This window comes from Chiloscyllium punctatum, chromosome 41 (genome assembly GCF_047496795.1).
Source record: "Chiloscyllium punctatum isolate Juve2018m chromosome 41, sChiPun1.3, whole genome shotgun sequence".
In the NCBI taxonomy this organism is placed as follows: domain Eukaryota; kingdom Metazoa; phylum Chordata; class Chondrichthyes; order Orectolobiformes; family Hemiscylliidae; genus Chiloscyllium; species Chiloscyllium punctatum.
The window spans coordinates 58,534,195-58,554,104 of NC_092779.1; positions in this window are offsets into that span (position 1 = coordinate 58,534,195).

Genomic DNA, 19,910 nt, shown 5'->3' on the forward strand with positions numbered 1-19,910 from the left:
GGAGGAGACCATTCAGCCCTTTGAGCCTGCTCTACTATTCAATAGAATCGTGAATGATTTAGTATTGATTTGGGAGCTGAAACCTGGACAGTACAGAGACAGAGAATCAAATTATTCTGCGATAAGGAATTATCAGACGAGAGCACACACACACACACACACACACACACACACACACAAACACACACACACTGACACACACACACACACACACACACACACACACACACACACACACACACACACACACACACACACACACACACACACACACACACACACACACACACCACACACACACAAATTGTGGGATTCAGGCCGTCTGTGGGAACGGGGAGAGACAAAGGAGCAAAATGCTAGAGAGGGATCTGATCCCACAGATTTCACTCCTTCCCTCTCTCTCTGCAGCTCTCATGTCTGTTTTTGTTTTTCCCAGTTCTCTCTCCCACATCTTTCCTTCAATCCCTATCTCTCACCATCCTTCACATCTCTGTCCTGTTTACATTTCCCAGTAGATTCCCTTCCCCCTTTGTCACCTCACCAGGTTTTTCAGGAATGCTTAATCATTCAGTCTTTCACAAAACTCATCTCTCTCTGCATCTGTCTCTCAGCTCTGTGGGATCTTGCTATTCCTGTCTGTACATCACTCTAGCAACATCATAGCCCCCACTACCACCCCACTCTCTCAGCTCTATCTCTCTGCTGTTGTAACTCCTCTCTCTCTCTGTCCTATATCTCTCCCTGGGATTTCTGTCTTGCTGTCTGCCTGAACTCTCCCTGTTTTTCTCCTCCCATTTTCTCCTTGTATCTGTCTGACATTGTATTTCTCTTCCTGGAGTTTAACTCTCTCTCTCTCTCTCTCTCTCTCTCTCTCTGTCTCTGTCTGCTCTCTCTCAGTTCTTCTCACTTCCTCTACCCCCCTCTGCCTGCCTGTCTTTCTCTTGTTCTCTCCCTCCCTCTCACTGTCTATCCATCCATCTCTCTTTCTCTCGTGTAGTTGCTCTCCCTCTTTCTCCCTGGACCCCTCTGCTCTGTCCTAGCGACTGGGGGAAGGGGCATTGGGAAGAGCTTGCCTCAGTGCCTGGTCTCTCCTAGGTTTTACACCCACTGTGGGGAGGGGGTGAGTGGAAGGAACATGAAGTACTTTTCTGAGTGTGTCTGAAATAAAGAAAAAGAGAAAGAGAAAGGGAGAGTGATAAAAAGAGAGAGAGACATGGAGAGAGTGGAGATGGAGAAAGTGGAGAGAGAGAAATGGGCAGTAAGAGTCAAGGAGGTGGAGTGAGAAAAGGACAGAGTGAGTGAGACAGGGAGATAGAGAGTGGGAAGGACATCTATTGAGGGAGAAGGACAGTGTGTGTACTTGGCGACGGTTTCAGAGTGGGATCTTGCTGTGCATTACAGCAGTCAGTCAAAAGGTGAGTTAGTCTCTGCACTATGTCCTCCAGCCCAGGGACTGTGAGTCTGCATGGGAAGGGGGAGAGTGGGAGACAAGGAGAGAGTGGGACAGCCAGAGACAGGGGGAGGGTTTGATGGAGTTTTGGGGTTGCTGGAGAAAGGAGGGGCTGTTGTCAGAGAGAGATGGAGGGAGGGATAACATGTGATGCAAAATCTGAGACAGGGTTGTGAAGAGGTCTGCACAGGAAGGATAGTCAATGAGGCCATTCAGGGGCCAATCCTGAGGGTCCTGAACCGGTCCAGGATCATTTAATGGGGGAGGGGGGATGATGGGCAGAAAGGACTCCATCTGTGATGTAAACCTTCTGTAATTCTCGGACTGGGATCTTGCTGTACATTAAAATCGTCTCAGGCGAGTCAGTCAACCCAGACTCATTTACCTGTGTGAGAAAGTGAGGACTGCAGATGCTGGAGAGTCAGAGTTACAAAGTGTGGAGCTGGGGAAGCACAGCAGGTCAGCCAGGAGAGTCGATGGGTCAGGCCTGACCTGCTGGGCTTTTCCAGCTCCACACTTTTCCACTCATTTCCCTCTGCCACAGGGAGTGGGGATCACAGCAATGTTGGGGGCAGCAAAATATTTGAGGGGGGCACAGTTGGTAAGGTAGGTATTTGGGAGGGAAGGTTTTTGGGGAAGGGAATAAATTTCTGAGGAGAGTTAAAATGAGGGGCAAATGTTTTTAGCGGGGTCAAAATTGGGTGAGCACTTTCAGGTCTGAAATAAAGAAAAAGAGAAAGGGAGGGTGAGAAAAAAAGAGAGAGGTAGAGCGAGTGGAGATGAAGAAGGGGGATGAGAGAAAGATGGGGCAGAGACAGACAGTGAGAGGGAGGGTGTGAGAGAAAGGCAGATTGAGAGAAAGAGACAGACAGGGAGAGAGAAGGACAAAGAGAGAAGGGGAAGTCAGACTGAGACAAACAGGCGTTAAAGCATGGACAGACTGAAGGGGTGACACTCAGTATTCCAGTTGGTTCCAGCTCTCTCTCTCTCAATGGTTTTTCACACTCCCTCTCTCCCATGCTCCTGAGGTTTCCTTCAGCTTGTCTCTCTCTCCCTCGCTCTCTCCCTCTCTCTGGATGGTGAGCTGGTCTCTGTCTCTTGCCATGTTGGTCACCTCAGAAAGTCTCCAGAAAATTCAAGAGATCAGTCTGCAGGTGATCCCTGGTTTTGTTCATTTCTGGATGGTTTCCCAGAACTTTCTATACTTCTGGCCAATTCAAAGAATCAGTTAATAGTTTGAAGCGTTGCTAATCATTTGGATGGCTTGTTCCTGTTAGTTTCTTTGTGTAGCAGGACCCGGTACCTTCCTGTCTGGGCCCTCCTTTGTTTGGTGGAGACGTTATTAGGGATATGTCTGCCCAGGGGAACTGTTGCCTTTTACATTATGCTGATGGGATAACCATCTGGCTGCTGTCTGGCTTTTGTGATTTGGGAGTATAACTTGTCCAATATACCCAGCATCTCTTAGCTGTCTATCTGTGTTTTAGCAAGGAGGCAGGAACATTTCACCCATTCCCCCTCCCCCACCCAGTCTTTTGAATAGAAAGAAGCTTATACAATGAATTACAAACCTAATTTTAAAAGCTGGTTATGTTTTTTGTCAGAGTAGCCTGCTGTTTGAGCGAAAACCATTTTGTACATTGGTCAAACCGATTGTCATATGGCTGATAAGTGATATCATAGAATCCCTACAGAGCAGAAACAGGCCCTTCAGCCCATCGAGACCCCAAGACCCTCTGAAGAGAATCCAACTCAGATCTATCCCCTGATGATATCTGTGAAACCCTACATTTCCCATGGCTATTCCAGCTAACCTGAATATCCCTCGACACTATGGGCAATCTGTCAAAAATGCCCACCATTGAACAGTGGGAGAAAACCCATACAGATGTAGGGAGAATGTACAAACTCCACACAGACAGTCGCTCAGGAGTGGAATCAAACCCAGGTCTCTGGCACTGTGAGGTAACAGTGCTAACCACTGAGCGACTGTCGCTCTCCAAACTGTTTCGACAAAACATATTCTGTTCTGAGAATCCATACAGAATTGTGATGCATAGCCTACATCCGGTGAGCAGAATAAATGCAAGTGAATGAGACCTCCTGGCTCAAACTCCAGGAATTCCCTTCCTAAGGACATTGTGGGTCCACCACCTGCAACAGTTCAATGTGCAGCTCACCACCAAAACCAGCTCCCGAGCAGCTACGGACAGGCAATCAATACTGGGCCCAGCCAGGAACACTCAAACACTGCAAATGAATGAAACTAAGGTGATCACCCGGGGAGTTCCATCTACCTTCCAGTCCCTGGGGGTGTGTCCAGGCATTATTCACCATGATCGTACCCATCTGTTACAGCCTGCAATCCTAACCACCGGTATCCCGAGATATATCAAGGTGAGTGTGGTTAGGACCATTGCTTGATGTGAGAGGAGCCGAATTCGTTAATGACAGGCGGTGGGAATGCCATGGTCTGGCCTGTTCCTTCACATTTACGTAAGTGTGGTCCTTGTCAATGTCCCCTCTATCTCCACAGCATGTGGGATGGAATCATGATAACCCATCCAAATACCTTCTTTAATGTAATTCCGATACTTTCGACTTCAAAGATCCCCATCCTAACATTGTCACTTGGGATAATTGGAATCCCTCGCACCAAGCCCAGTGCCCCACTGAAAGTGTCCTTACAGCTGTCATTAACCCAGTCCTTGGTGAGCTGCTGTAACTGACAGTGAGACATGTTAGTGTGTGTGTTCTCCTGGAACAAATATTTACGCTGTTTGTCACTAATCCGGGATGGGACTTCTCTCGAGCAGTGAGGACCGCTGCCTTCATTCAATCAAGGATGCCCCTCCCTCACTGTTGTCCCTCAGGGAGGGCTGAATGGCCTGGTGGACAAAGTCACATGGTGATTAATTTAATTTGTTTGTCAGCATCCAGTCCGTGTATGACAGACTGTCGGTCGATCTCATCCAAAAATGTATCTGGGTTTGAGACAGGATCAAACAGAGTGGCCTTTTTGGTGCTGCCCACCAGCTGGGTGCCTGGAATGGCTGTTGTGTACGGAGTGAGACCATAAGCTGCTTTACACTGGGGAACCACAGGATTCATGGAATCTGGGTCCGTCTGTGGCTCAGGGATGGGGACAAAAGATGCAGTGACCTGAGAACAAGGCAGTGGGAGTCCCCATCTGTGAGAGGGTGTGGATGTGTCAGTGTGGGGCCTGTCGTTATCTCCCTGGGGAGGTAGAACCCCGAAGGCACACTTTATCCCATTCTGGGAGGGTTCCTAGTTCCCTAGGGATTGTATTTGCTCCTGACACCCCCTACTAGGGCCTGATGTGTGTTGCTCCATGTTGCAGGTGTACAGGACCCATGCAGCTGCTTGGAGCTCATACACTGTCCTTCCAGATTGTCAATCTAACCTGAGGCTGCCTCCCCATCCCCAGAGACCCTCCTTTCACTGGATTGGGCTCTTCCCAATTGGAACTGGAGTAGTCCCATGTTGGTGAGATTTTCCTGCAACCTTCTGTCCTGCTCATTGCGTAGGAGACCGAGCTCTGTCACAGCCTGTAGTTTTCCCTGGGGTGACCGGATCCCAGCGGCCTTATCCCAGCTGGGGGTCCTCCAGGCTATCGACAGTGGAGTGATCTTTCCAGCTTCCTTCCCCGGTTCTCTATGGGCATCTCACCACAGCTCCTGTACCAGGAATCCTTCACTGCAAGGCCAGGCTGGCTTCCTGTGAAATTCTGCAGGACTGTTTCACATTTGTACCGGCTTGTGTTCCTATGGTTTTGGCTGCTTCTGTATTATGGGACACCTGGGTATGTTCATAGAGTCATAGAGTTCTACAGCATGGAGACAGGCTCTTTGGCCCAAATTGGCCCATCCACACTAACAGCAAAGACGCTGACAGGATTGGAGGATTTGAGCTAAAGAGAGAGGTTAAATGGGCTGGGGATGTTTTCCCTGGAATGTCTGAGGCTGAGGGGTAACCCATATGGAGGTTTATAAAACCATGAGAGGCATGGTTAGGATTAACAGACAAGGTCTTTTCCCTGGGGTGGGGTAGTCCAGAACTGGAGGGCCTAGGTTCAGGATGAGAGGGGAAAGATATAAAAGGAACGTAAGGAACAACGTTTTGATGTGGAGGGTGTTGCGTGTATGGAATGACCTGCCAGATGAAGTGGTGGAGACTGGTACAATTACTGTATTTAAAAGGCATCTGGATGGGTATATGAACAGGAAGGGTTGAGAGGGATTTGTGCCAAGTGCTGGCAAATGTGATGAGATAATGTTAGGATATGTGGGTGGTGTGGATGAGTTGGACCGAAGGCCCTGTTTCTGTGCTGTCCATCTCTCTGACTGTAAATGTTTTGCACTGTCCATTTCCAGCCATTCACTTCACTGTTTCCCCTGTTTACCTTGGTCAGTTCCCCTCTCAAACACATGTCAATGGCTTTGGTTGTGATTGTTGGGTGTGCTTTATGGTCACTTTAACAATCCATCATCTTGCTGAATTCCACTACACTACAATTTCCCAGAGGATATCTCAGTGTGACATTACTCCTTCCCACAGCGTCATCACCCAACGGTCTGAGATAGTCACCTCCCTGGCCGTTTCCACAACGTGTTATTCAAAGAAACACTGACACAAACATCCAAAGAGGAGTTCGGAGAACATCCCTTTTGCCGATGTGACTGTCCCAGATTATACAAAGACTGAAGTCTCCCAGAATTATCACAGTGCCTTTGTATTACACAGGAATACATTGGAATGTGTAACAGGGTTGAGCAATGAAATGTTGTTAGGCAGCCTCTAAACTGTTCTCCTGCTTGTGTTGTTGACACGTTACCCAGAATCTGCATTCACGCTGATTCAGCTTCATCATCTGAGGCCAAATGCTTTCTCTGTAATGCCTTTGTTACCCATTACTGTCAGGGTTACCCATCCTACACTCCCTGACACCCCTCAAGGAGGTGAACAATAAAATATTCATGTTCCACCTTTTGTTCACTGTGTCACCACTAAATCTCATTTATCTCTGTGCCCCAGTCCATCCTCCTTATTGCAGAGACTTTATCCAGTCCAAAAAAGAACATTACAATTGACTCTTTCCACAATTTCTTGTCACAGTCCAATTCACTGATGTACAGTTTCAGTTAAACTCTGTCTCTTCCTGTTCCTTTCTGCTTGTCTTCAGCTACATCACCATTTTCTCTTTGGATTTGGAAAGTTCCTTTCAACTGAACCCTGGCCCTGCATCCTCTCTGTCAGTTTAAAGCCCTGTCCATAAGCCTACCGACATGGTTGACCAGGACACTGCTCCCAGCAGTGTTGTGTTTAATTCACTCATGGGATGTTGCTGTCTCTGGCTGGCCAGCATCGCATGCCCACCCCGAGCTGCCCTTGAGCTGAGTGCCTTGCTGGATCATTACAGACAGCAGTTTAGAGTCAACCCCATCGCTCTGGGTCTGGATCATGTGTAGGCCAGACCCGCTGTCTACAATAGATTTCCTTCCTAAAAGGATATTAAGCAGTTAGATGGGTTATACTGGACATTGGCATTAACATCTGGATGAACAGTCGGGTGAGAATAGCACGAGGCCATCACCTTTCCCACTCGTAGGTCAACCGTCACTGAGTACTGATCCCCTTACACCATGAATCACAACCCTTTTATCATGACCATTGTGTGATCCTGATACATTCCTGCACTCTGCTGATATCACTCAGTCTCTCTCCATGTGGTATCCCTCACTGTGTGGGTCTGATTGCTGCCTCTGTCAGCGTCTCTCACTCTTGCAGCTACTCCAGTTCCTGAGCCAACAGAATTCTCCATTCCAGAGAGACGCAGCAGCACAGGCCAGGGATGGAGACTGGGATTTTCCAGATCTCTGTGGACTCAGTGCCATTCTCCATGTGTAACCTTCACTGCATCAGTCTAATTTCCCATTCTGTCTGTTTCTCTTTCTCCTGTAGGTCATCTGGATGTTCCTGTCTCAGCCGAATTCCTAACTCTTGTCTCGTCCATAACCACATCAAAGACGGTTGGTCAGTCAGAGAGACATGAAGAGGGATGTCTGGAGCCTTCAGTAAATCCTGCAGTCGGTAAGATCACTCACAGTGAAGAGCACAGGGAGGGGTTAGTGACCTTTTGTATTCAGACCTGGAAGACAGGACATAGACACAGAGCTGGGGAAGGAACAGCTACATTCTAGGCTTCATTCACATCAACTTGTGAGGGACTCACCCCCTCACTCTCATTCTCTCTTTCTCACCCTCTCTTTCTCTCTCACCCCCTCACTCACTCTCCACCCAAACTCTCTCTCTCACCCGACTTCTCTCTCCCCTCCCATCCCTCTCTCTCTCATCCCTCTGTCACTGGATCGCCCTCTATCTCTCCCTATCACGCTCTGCCTCCTCGCTATCTCTCTCTCTCTCTCGCTCGCTCTCTCTCTCTTTGTCCCCTTCTCGTGCGCTCTCTCGCTCTCAAACTCTCTGTCTCATTTCCATCCCCTCCCTCCTGCTCATTTGCACCTTTCTCTCTCTCTTGCCCCCCTCTCTCTCTCGCTCACACCCCCTCGCACTCTCAACCCATCTCTCTCACCCTGTTTCTCTCCCGCCTCTCACTCTCTTACCCTCTCTCTCTGCCCCTCTCGTGCTCTCTTCCCCCTCTCACCCCCTTTCTCTCACCCTATCGCTTCATTCCCCCTTTCACCCTCTCCCCTTTCTCTCCCTCCTCTCTCTCCCCCTCTCTTTACCCCCTCTCTCACCCCCTTTCTCTCTCCCCCTCTCCCACTCTCTCTCTCACCCTCTCTTTCACCCCTCTCCCTCCCCCTGTCTCTCCCCCTCTCTCTTCCGCCTCTCTCTCACCCACTTTCTCTCACCTCCCTCTATCTCCCCCTTCTCCCCCTCTCTCTCTTCCACTCTCTCTCACCCCTCTCTCACACCCCTCTCTCATTCCCCTCCCCACCCCTCTCTCTCCCCCCTCTCTCTCCCCCCTCTCTCTCACCTCTCTCTCACACCCCTCTCTCACCCCTTTCTCACCCCTCCCCATCTCTCCATCACTCCCCAACTCTCCCACTCTCTACACCCCTCTCTCACCCACTCTCACTCCTCCACTCTCTCTCACCCCCTCTCTCTTTCTCACCCGCTCTCTCTTCCACCCCGATCTCTCTCATCGCCCCTCTCACCCTCACCCTCTCACCCCTCACTCTCTTTCCACTCACTCTCTCTTACCCCCTCTCTCATCCCCTCTCTCTCACGCCTCTCTCTCACCTTCTCTCTCACCCTCTCTCAGTCTGTCTCTCTCTCACCCCCCCTTTCTCACCCGCTCTCTCTTCCACTCCGATCTCTCTCACACCCCTCTCTCTCTCACCCCCTCTCTCTCAGCCCTCTCTCTCTCTCAGCCCCCTCTCTCTCCCCAGTCTCTCCCACCCTGATCTCTCTCACACACCCCCTCTCTCACCCCTCTCTCTCACACACACCTCTCTCTCTCTCACCCCTTCTCTGTCACCCCCTCTCACTCACCCCCTCTCCCTCAGGCCCTCTCTCTCTCTCACCTCCTCTCTTTCTCAGCCTGTCTCTCTGTCACCCACTGTCTCTTTCTCACCCGCTCTCTCTTCCACCCCTCTTTCTCCCTCACTCCTCTCTCTCTCACCCCCTCTCTCTCACCCACTCTCTCCCTCCCCCCTCTCTCAGCCTGTATCTCTGTCACCCCCTGTCTCTTTCTCACCCGCTCTCACTTCCACCACTCTCTAACCGCACCCCTCTCTCTCTCTCTCACCCCTCTCTCTCTTATCCCTCTCTCTAACACAAATCTCTCTCTCTCCTCTCTCTCACCAGTTCTCTGTCACCCAGTCTCTCTCACCTCCTCTCTCTCAGGCCTTCTCTCTCTAACCCCTCTCTCTCTTTCACCCCTCACTATCTCTCACCTCTCTCTCACCCCTTTTCTCTCACCCCTTCTCTCTCACCCACTCTCTTTCACCCTCTCTCTCTCTCTCAGCCTGTCTCTCTCTCACCCGATCTCTCTCTCACCCCTCTCTCTCACACCCCTCTCTCTCACCCCTCTTTCTCACTCACCCACTGTCTCTCTCACCCCACTCTCTCTCAGTCCACTCTCTCACCCCTCTCCTTCTTCCACCCCCTCTCTCTCAACCACTCTCTCTCACACCACTTCTCTCTCACCCTTCTCTCTCTCACTCCTCTCTCTCCCATCCCCATCTCTCTCCCACCCTGTCTCTCTCGAACCACTTTGTCTCTCACACCCTCTCTCTCAAAGCCCCTCTCTCTCACCCCCCTCCCTCTCAACCCCTCTCCATCTCAACCCTCGCTTTCACTCCTTCTCTCTCTCACCCTCTTCTCTCTCTCAACCCATCACTCTCTCTCAACCCGTCACTCTCTCCCCTCTCTCTCTCACCCCATCTCTCACCCCCTCTCTCCCCCTCTTCCCACCCTCTCTCTTCTCATTCCCTCTTCCTCTCTCCCACCCTTCTCTCACACTGCCCCTCTCTCTCAACCCCCTCTCTCTCACTCCCCCCTCTCTCATACCCACTCTCTCTCTCACCCCTACTCTCTCTCACCCTCTCTCTCTCCCCCTCTCTCACCCCGCTCTCTCTCACCACCCCCTCTCTCACCCCCCTCTCTCTCACTACCCCTTTCTCACACCCCTCTCTCTCACTCCCTCTCTCTCTCATCCCCTCTCTCTCACTACCCTTTCTCACACCCCTCTCTCTCACCCCCTCTCTCTCTCACCCCCTCTCTCTCTTACCCCCTCTCTCTCTCACCCCTCTCTCCCAAACCCCATCTCTCTCACTCCCCTCTCTCACCCCTCTCTCTCTCTCTTCACACCCTCTGCCTCACCACCTCTCTCCCTCACCCTCCTCTCTCAACCCCCTCTCTCTCATCCCCCTCTCTCACACCCCCATCTCTCACCCCTCACTTTCTCCCACCTCACTCCTCTCTCTGTCACCCCTCTCTCTCCCACCCCAATCTCTCTTATTCTTATTCCACTCTCTCTCACACCCCTCTCTCTCACTCTCTCTCTTTGATCCCCCCTCACCCCTCTCTCTCTCACCTGCTCTCTCTCGCTCTCTCAAACCACCTCTCTCTCTTACCCCCTCTCTCTCAATCCCACACCCTCTCTCCCCCCCTCTCTAACTCCACTCTTACCCCCTCTCTCTCAATCCCACACCCTCTCTCCCCCCCTCTCTAACTCCACTCTTTCTCTCCCCTTTGTCTCTCCCCTTTCTCTCACCCCCCTCACATCACCCGCTCTCCCTCTCACCCCTTCTCTCTCTCACCCTCTCATCTCACCCTCTTTCTCACCTCCCTCATCCCCTCTATCTCTCACCTGCTCTCTCTCGCTCTTCCAAACCATATCTCTCTCTCCCCTCTCTTTCTCTTTCACCCCTCTCTCTTTCCCATCTCTCATCCCTTTTTCTCACTCACCCGCTGTCACTCTCAGCCCACTCTCTTTCTCACTCCACTCTCTCTCCCACCCCTCCCTCTCTATCTCACCCCCCTCTCTCTCACCACTCTCTCTCTCACCCTTCTCTCTCTCTCTCACACACCTCTCTCTCCCATCCCCATCTCTCTCCCACCCTGTCTCTCTCGAACCCTTTTCTCTCTCACACCCTCTCTCTCAACTCCCCTCTCTCTCACCCCCCTCTCTCTCACTCCCCTCTCTCTCACCCCCCTCTCTCTCACTCCCCTCTCTCTCACCCCCCTCTCTCTCACTCCCATCTCTCTCTCTCATCCCCACTCTGTCTCACCCTCCTCTGTCTCATCCCTGCTCTCTTACCAACCTCTCTCTCACCCCCACTCTCCCTCTCTCCCACTCCCTCTCCCACACCCCCTCTCTCACCCCCCCACACATCCACTCTTTCTCTGACCCCCTCTCTTTCTACCACCTCTCTCTTTCTCAGCCCTCTCTCTCTCCTCCTCTCTCTTTCTCACCCTTCTCTCCCTTTCTCACCCCTCTCTCTCTCACCCACTCTCTCACCTCCTCTCTCTCTCACCCTCTTCTCTCTCATACCCTCTCATCTCACCCTCTCTCTCTCACACCTCCTCATCCCCTCTCTCTCACCCGCTCTCTCACTCCATCAAATCCCCCTCTCTCTCACCCCCTCTCTCTCACTCCCTCTCTCTTTCTCAGCCCATCTCTCTCTCTCTTACCCTCTCTCTCTCACTCCCTCCCTCTTTCCCACTCTCTCTCTTTCTCCTCCCCTCTCTCTTTCTCACTCCCTCTCGCTCTCACCCCAATTCACTCTCACCCTCTCTCTCAATCTCTCTCTCTCCCCCACATCTTCTCTCCCACCCCTTCTCTGTCTCACTTCCACTCTTTCTCTGACCCACTCTGTCTCCCCCTTTGTCTCTCCTCCCCTTTCTCTCTCCCCCTTTCTCTCTCACACCCCCTCACATCGTCCTCTCTCTGTCACAACCCTCTCTCTCACTCACCCACTCTCTCTCACCCCACTCTCTCTCTCTCACCCTCTCTCTCACCCCCGTCTCTCTCTCTCTCACCCTTTCTCTCATTCCCTCATCCCCTCTCTCTCACTCACCCGCTCTCTCTCTCACCCCATTCTCTCTCTCACTCTCTCTCTCTTACCCTCTCTCTCACCCCCCTTATCCCTCTCTCTCTCTCACCCTCTCTCTCTCATTCCTCTCTCTCTTTCTCAGGCCCTCTCTCTCATCCCCCCTCACCCGCTCTCTCTCACGCCCCCTCTCTCTCCTAGCCTTCTCTTTCTCTCAGTCACTCCTTCTTTCCCACCCTCTCCCAGTCTCTTTCTCATCCCCTCTCTCTCCTTCTCACTCCCTCTCTTACCCCATCTCACTCTCACCGTCTCTCACTATCACCCTTCTCTCTCTCTCACCCCTCTCTCTCCCATCCCCATCTCTCTCTCTCCCCTTCTTACTCGAATCCTCTCCCTCTCACCCCTCGCTCTCACCCCCCCTCACACCCCTCGCTCTCAACCCCTACTCTCAATCCCCCTCTCTCTCACCCCTCTCTCTCACCCCTTCTCTTTCTCACCCCTCTTCTCGCTCTCAACCCCTACTCTCAACCCCTCTCCCTCTCACCCCTCGCTCTCAACCCCCCACACACCCCTCGCTCTCAACCCCTACTCTCAATCCCCCTCTCTCTCACCCCTCTCTCTCACCCCTTCTCTTTCTCACCCCTCTTCTCTCTCTCAACACCTCTCTCTCAACCCCTCTCACTCTCAAACATGCTCTCTCTCACCCCCTCACCCGCTCTCTCTCACACTGCCTCTCCCTCATACCCTTCTCTCTCTCACTCACTCCCTCTCTCCTACCCTCTCTCTGTCTAGTTTTCATCCCTCTCTCTCTTACTCCATCTCACTCCCATTTCTCTCTCTCTCCCCCTCTCTCTCTCTCCCATTTCTCTCTCTCCCCCTCTCTCTCTCCCACCCCCTCTCTCCCACCCCCTCTCTCTCCCACCCCCTCTCTCTCTCCCCCTCTCTCTCTCCCACCCCCTCTCTCCCACCCCCTCTCTCCCACCCCCTCTCTCTCCCACCCCCTCTCTCCCACCCCCTCTCTCCCACCCCCTCTCTCCCACCCCCTCTCTCCCACCCCCTCTCTCCCACCCCCTCTCTGTCTCACCTCCACTCTTTCTCTGACCCACTCTCGATCCCACTTTGTCTGTCCCCCTTTCTCCCTCACCTCACTCACCCCCTCTCTCTCTCTCACCCCACTCTCTCTCTCACCCCACTCTCTCTCCGGCACCTCTCTCTCTTCCACCACCTGTTTCTCACCCTCTCTCTTTCTCTTCCACTCCCTCTCTTTCTCACTCCCTCTCCCTCTCACCCCCTCTCTCTCTCACCCCACTCTCTCTCTCACCCTTCTCTCTCTCTCTCACCCCCTCTCCCATCCCCATTTCTCTCCCACCCCCTCTTCATCTCAACCACTCTTTCTCAAAACCTCTCTCTCGAACCCTCTCTCTCTCACTCCTCGCTCTCACCCCTCTCTCAACCCCTCCCTCAACCCCTCTCTCTCAACCCCTCTCTCTCTCTCACCCGTCTCTCTCCCATCCCCATCTCTCCCCCATCCCGTCTCTCTCGAACCCCTTTCTCTCTCACACCCTCTCTCTCAACCCCCTCTCTTACTCCCCTCTCTCTCAATCCCTCTCACTCTCAAACCCCCTCTCTCTCTCATCCCCTCTCTCTCAACCCCTCTTCTCAACCCCTCTCTCTCAACCCCTCTCTCTCTCACCCTTTCTCTCTCTCACCCTCTCTCTCTCTCAGCCCCCCTCTCCCTCACCCTGCCCTCTTTCATCCCCGCTCTCTCACCACTTCTCTCTCACCCCTACTCCCACACCCCTCACATCCACTCTTTCTCTGACCCCCTCTCTTTCTCCCCTTCTCTCTCTTTCTCAGCCCTCTCTCTCTCTCCCCTTCTCTCTTTCTCACCCTTCTCTCACCCACTCTCTCACCCCCTTCCCTCTCTCTCACCCTCTCTCTCTCACACTCTCTCTCACCCCCTCATCCCCTCTCTCTCTCTCGCCCGCTCTCTTTCGCTCTCTCAAACCCCCTCTCTCTCTCACCCTCCCTCTCTATCTTTCTCAGCCCCCCGCTCTCTCACCCCCCTTCTCTCTATCAACCCCATATCTCACCCCCTCTCGCCCCCTCACCCGCACTGTCTCTCACCCGTCTCTCTCTCTCAAACCTCCTCTCTCTCTTAACCCCTCACCCACTCTCTCTCACACCCCCTCTCTCTTACCTTTCTCTTTCTCTCACTCCCACCCTCTCTCCCAGTCTCTTTCTCACCCCCTCTCTCCTTCTCACTCCCTCTCTTACCCCATCTCACTCTCACCGTCTCTCTCTCTCACCCTTCTCTCTCTCTCTCACCCCTCTCTCTCCCATCCCCATCTCTCTCTCTCTCCCTCTCTCTCGAACCCTCTCCCTCTCACCCCTCGCTCTCACCCCCTTCACACCCCTCGCTCTCACGCCTCCTCTCTCCACCCCTCTCTCTCAACCACTCTCTCTCCCACCCCCCTCTCTCACCCCTTCTCTTTCTCACCCGTCTTCTCTCTCTCAAACCCTCTCTCAACCCCTCTCTCTCTCAAACCTCCGCGCTCTCTTACCCCCTCACCCGCTCTCTCACACCATCTCTCTCTCTCCTATCCTTCTCTCACTCATTCCCTCCCTCTCTCCCACCCTCTCTCTGTCTGTTTCTCATTCCTCTCTCTCTTACCCCATCTCCCTCTCACCGTCTCTCTCTCAACCTCTCTCTCTCCCACGCCCTCTCTCCCACCCCTTCTCTGTCTTACCTCCACTCTTTCTCTGACCCACTCTCACTCCCACTTTGTCTCTCCCCCTTTTTCTCACACCCCACTCTCTCACTCACCCGCTCTCTCCCTCACCCCACTCTCTCTCACCCCACTCTCTCTCTCCCACCCCTCTCTCTTCCACTTCCCCTCTTTCTCACTCACTCTCCCTCTCACCCTTCTCTCTCTCTCCCTCTCTCTCCCACCCCATTTTTCTCCATTCCCCATCTGTCCCACCCCCTCTCTCTCCCTCTCTCACGAACCCTCTCTCTCTCACACCTCTCTCTCAACCCCCCCTCACATCCCTCGCTCTCACCCCCCCTCACAACCCCTCTCTCCCTCACCCCTCCCACTCACCCCTTCTCTTTCTCACACCCTCTGTCTCACCCTCTCTCTCACCCCCTCGCTCAACCCCTCTCTCTCACCACCTTCTCTCAACCCTCACCTCTCAACACCCCTCGTTCACTCCCCCTCTCAACCCTTCACACACTCTCTCTCTCTCTCTCTGTCACCACCTCTCTCTCCCACCCCAATGTCTCTCACATCCCCTCTCTCACACCTCCCTCTCTCACTCTCTCTCTCACACCCCTCTTCTCTATCTCAAACCCTCTCTCAACCTCTCTCTCTCAAACCTCCGCGCTCTCTTACCCCCTCACCCGCTCTCTCACACCATCTCTCTCTCCTACCCTTCTCTCTCTCATTCCCTCCCTCTCTCCAACCCTCTCTCTATCTCTTTCTCATCCCCTCTCTCTTTCTGACTCCCTCTCTCTCACCCCCTCTCTCACCCCCCTCGTTCTCAACCTCTCTCTCTTCCCCTCTCTCTACCACCCTCTTTCTCACTTCCATCTCCCTCTCTCACACCCTCCGCGCTCTCTCATCCCCCCTCTCTCACCAACTTCTCTCTCTCACCCCCACTCTTTTTCTCATCCCCTCTCTCTTTCTGACTCCCTCTCTCTCACCCCCTCTCTCTCTCACCCCCCTCGTTCTCAACCTCTCTCTCTCTCTTCCCCTCTCTCTACCACCCTCTTTCTCACTCCCATCTCCCTCTCTCACACCCTCTGCTCTCTCTCATCCCCCCTCTCTCACCAACTTCTCTCTCTCACCCCCACTCTCTTTCTCATCCACCTCTCTCTCTCTCTCAGCCCCCCCCTCACCGCCCTCTCACCCAGCTCTCTCACACACCTCTCTTTCTCCCATCTCCCTCTCAAAACCCCGCTATCTCCCCCCCCACCTCCCTCACCCCCCTCTCTCACCCCCCACTTCCACCCCATCCTCCACACACTCCCTCACGCACCTCCCCCACTCACCCCCCTCACCCTCCTCTTACACCCCCTCAACCTCCTCTCTCTGTCATCCCTCTCCCTCTCACCACACTAACTCTCTAACCTTCTCTCCCACTCTCTCTTCCCCTCTCTCTCCCCCACCTCTCTCTCTCACCCTTTCTCTCACCTCTCTCTCACACCCTTCTCTCTCACACACTCCCTCTCTCATCCCGTCCCTCTCTCACACCCTCCCACTCTCAAACCCTCCCTCTCTCCCCCTCTCTCTCACCCCCCTCTCTCACTCTCTCTCTCTCACACACACTCACACACACCCTCGCTCCCTCACCCCCACCCTCTCTCCCACCTTCTCTCTATCCCTTTCTCATTCCCTCTCTCTCCTTCTGACTCCATCTCTCTAACCCCCTCTCTCTCTCACCCCCCTCATTCTCACCCTCTCTCTCTCTCTTCCCCTCTCTCACACCCTCTCTCTCTCACTCCCATCTCTCTCTCTCTCTCAATACCCCTCTCTCTCACCCTCCCCTCTCTCTCATCCCCCCTCTCACCAACGTCTCTCTCTCAACCCCACTCTCTCTCTCACCCACCTTTCTTTCAGCACCCCCTCACCACCCTCTCACCCAGCTCTTTCTCACACACCTCTCTCTCTCTCCCATCCCCCTTTCACAGCCCCTCTATCTTCCCCCTCACCTCCCTCATCCCCCTCTCCCACCCCCTCTCCCACCCCCATCCCCCACACATTCCCTCACACACCGCCCCCTCTCACTCCCCTCCCTCTTCCCCCTCCCTCACCCTCCTCTTTCACCCCCTCACTCAACCCACTCTCTCTTTCATCCCTCTCTCCTCTCACCACTCTAACTCTCTCCCCCCTCTCTCTCCCCCTCTCTCTCCCCCCTCTCTCCCCCACCCTCTCCCCCCCCCCCCTCCCCCCCCCCCCCCCCCCCCCCCCCCCCCCTCCCCCCCCCCCTCCCCCCCCCCCCCCCCTCCCCCCCCCCCCCCCCCCCCCCCCCCCCCCTCCCCCTCTCTACCCCTCTCACACCCCTCTCTCTCACCCTACCTCTCTCATCTCGTCCCTCTTCCCCCTCCCACTCTCTTCCCTCCTCTCTCACACTCTCCCTATCTCACCCCCTCTCTCTCAGCCCATCTCTCTCTCTAAGCCCCTCCCGCTCTCACAGCCCCCCTCTCTCTCACCCCACTCGCTCATCCCACTCTCTCTCCCCCTCTCTATTACACCCTCTCTCTCATACCCTTCACACCTCCCTCTCTCCACCACCTCTCCCCCCTCTCTCCCCCTCTCTCACCCCTCTCTCTCACCCCTCTCTCTCATCCACTCTTTCTCGCTCCCTCTCGCTCTCACCACTCACTATCTCTCTCACCCCCTCTCTCTCACCGCCTCTCTTTCACCGCGTCTCTCAGGCCCTCTTTCTCATGCACCTCTCTCTCACACCCCTTTTCTCACCCAACTAGTTATATCTCTCCCCCTTGCTCTCTCTGACCCCCTCTCTCTCACTCCTCTCTCACCCTCTCTCTCTCACATCCTCTCTCTCTCCACCCTGCTCTCTCACTCACACCTCTCTCTCTCTGTCACCCCTCACCCTCTCTCTCACCTCTATCTCTCTCACCCCTTCACTCTATCTTCCCCGCTTACACCCTCTCTCTTACCCGCCTCTCTGTCTCTCTCTCTCACCCCTTTTTCCCCCGCCCTCTCTCTCATCCCCACCTCTCTCTCGCTCTATTACATTCTGTCTCTCGCTCCCTTTTTCTCTCTCTCATTCCCCTTCTCTCTTGTGCTCTGTCTCACACCCCACTCTCTCTCTCTCTGTTATACCCCCTCTCTCGCACCCTCTTTCTCTCGTTCGCCCCATTTCTCTCTCTCTCTTTTGCCCCCTTTCTTCCTCCCTCCTCCTTGCTCTCGTTCTGTCTCTCTCTAGCGCCCTACTCTCTCACACACTCTCCCTCACACGCCTCTAACTCTCTCATCCGTTCACTCGTTCTCTGTCTCTGTCTCTGTCTCTCTCTCTCAACCCCTCATTCACTGTCTATCTCTCCCCCTCTCTCACCCCTTTCGCTCTCTCTCTCTCTCGGGTCCCATCTCGCTCATCCCTCTTTCTCTCGCTGTCTCCCTTTCTCTCAATACCTCTCTCTCACCCCCCCTCTCTCCCACTCTCTCTCCCACCCTCACTCTCTTCCATTCCCCCTCTCTTTCCCACCCCTCTGTCTCTCACCCCCTCACTAGCTCTCTCTCACCCTCTCTCTCTCAAACCTCCTCTCTCTTACCCTCTCACTCGCACTCTCTCAAACTGCCCCTCTCTCTTACCCCTCTCTCTCTCACCCCCTCCCTCTCTCCCACCCTCTCTCTGTCTCTTTCTCATCCCCCACTCTCCTTCTTACTCCCTCTCTCTCTCACAACCCACCTCACTCTCAACACCTCTCTCACTCACACCTCTCTCACCTCTCTCTCTCTAACCCCTCTCTCTCTCACCCTTCTTTCTCTCACCCCCTCTCTCTCAAACTCTCTCTCTCTCACCCTTCCTCTCACCCTCTCTCTCTCACACCCCTCCTCCTCTCTCTCTCACCCGCTGTCTCTCGCTCTCTCAAACCCCCTCTCTCTCTAAACCCCCCTCTCTCACCCCTCGCTCTCTCTCACCCTTCTCTCTCTTTGTCAGCCCCTCGCTCTCTCACCCCTTCTCTCTCACCCCCTTTCTCTCAGCCGCTTTCTCTCTTACCCCCTCACTCTCGAACTCTCTCTCTCTCACCCCTCTCTCTCAACCCCCTCTCTCTCTCCCTCTCTCTCTCCCTCTCTCTCTCAACCACCCTCTCTCTCCACCTCTCTCTCGAACCCTCTCTCTCTCACCCCCCTCACCCACCCCTCTCAACCCCTCTCTCTCTCACCCCTCTCTCTCACCCCTTCTCTTTCTCACACCCTCTGTCTCACCCGCTCTCTCACCCCCTCTCTCAACCCCTCCCTCTCACCCCCTTCTCTCAACCCTCACCTCTCAACACCCCTCACTCTCTCCCTCGCTCAAACCCTCTCTCACACCCTTACCCTCTCTCTCTGTCACCCCCTCTCTCTCCCACCCCAATGTCTCTCACATCCCCTCTGTCTGACCTCCCTCTATCACTCTCTCTCTCACACACACACTCGCACACAGCCTCTCTCCCTCACCCCCTCCCTCTCTCCAACCCTCTCTCTATCTCTTTCTCATCCCCTCTCTCTTTCTGACTCCCTCTCTCTCACCCCCTCTCTCTCTCACCCCCCTCGTTCTCAACCTCTCTCTCTCTTCCCCTCTCTCTACCACCCTCTTTCTCACTCCCATCTCCCTCTCTCACACCCTCTGCTCTCTCTCATCCCCCCTCTCTCACCAAGTTCTCTCTCTCATCCCCACTCTCTTTCTCATCCACCTCTCTCTCTCTCAGCCCCCCTCACCGCCCTCTCACCCAGCTCTCTCACACACCTCTCTTTCTCCCATCTCCCTCTCAAAACCCCGCTATCTCCCCCTCACCTCCCTCACCTCCCTCTCTCACCCCCTCTTCCACCCCATCCCCCACACACTCCCTCACGCACCGCCCCCTCTCATCCCCCCACCCTCCTCTTACACCCCCCTCAACCTCCTCTCTCTGTCATCCCTCTCTCACCACTCTAACTCTCTAACCTTCTCTCCCCCTCTCTCTTCCCCTCTCTCTCTCTCCCCCCACCCCTCTCTCTCACCCTCTCTCTCACCTCTCTCTCACACCCTTCTCTCTCACACCCTCCCTCTCTCCCCCTCTCTCCCCCCTCTCTCGCTCCCCGTCTCTCCCCCTCCCTCCCCTCTCACACCCCTCTCTCTCTCACCCTCCCTCTCTCGTCCCGTCCCTCTTTCTCCCCTCCCACTCTCATCCCTCCTCTCTCTCACTCTCC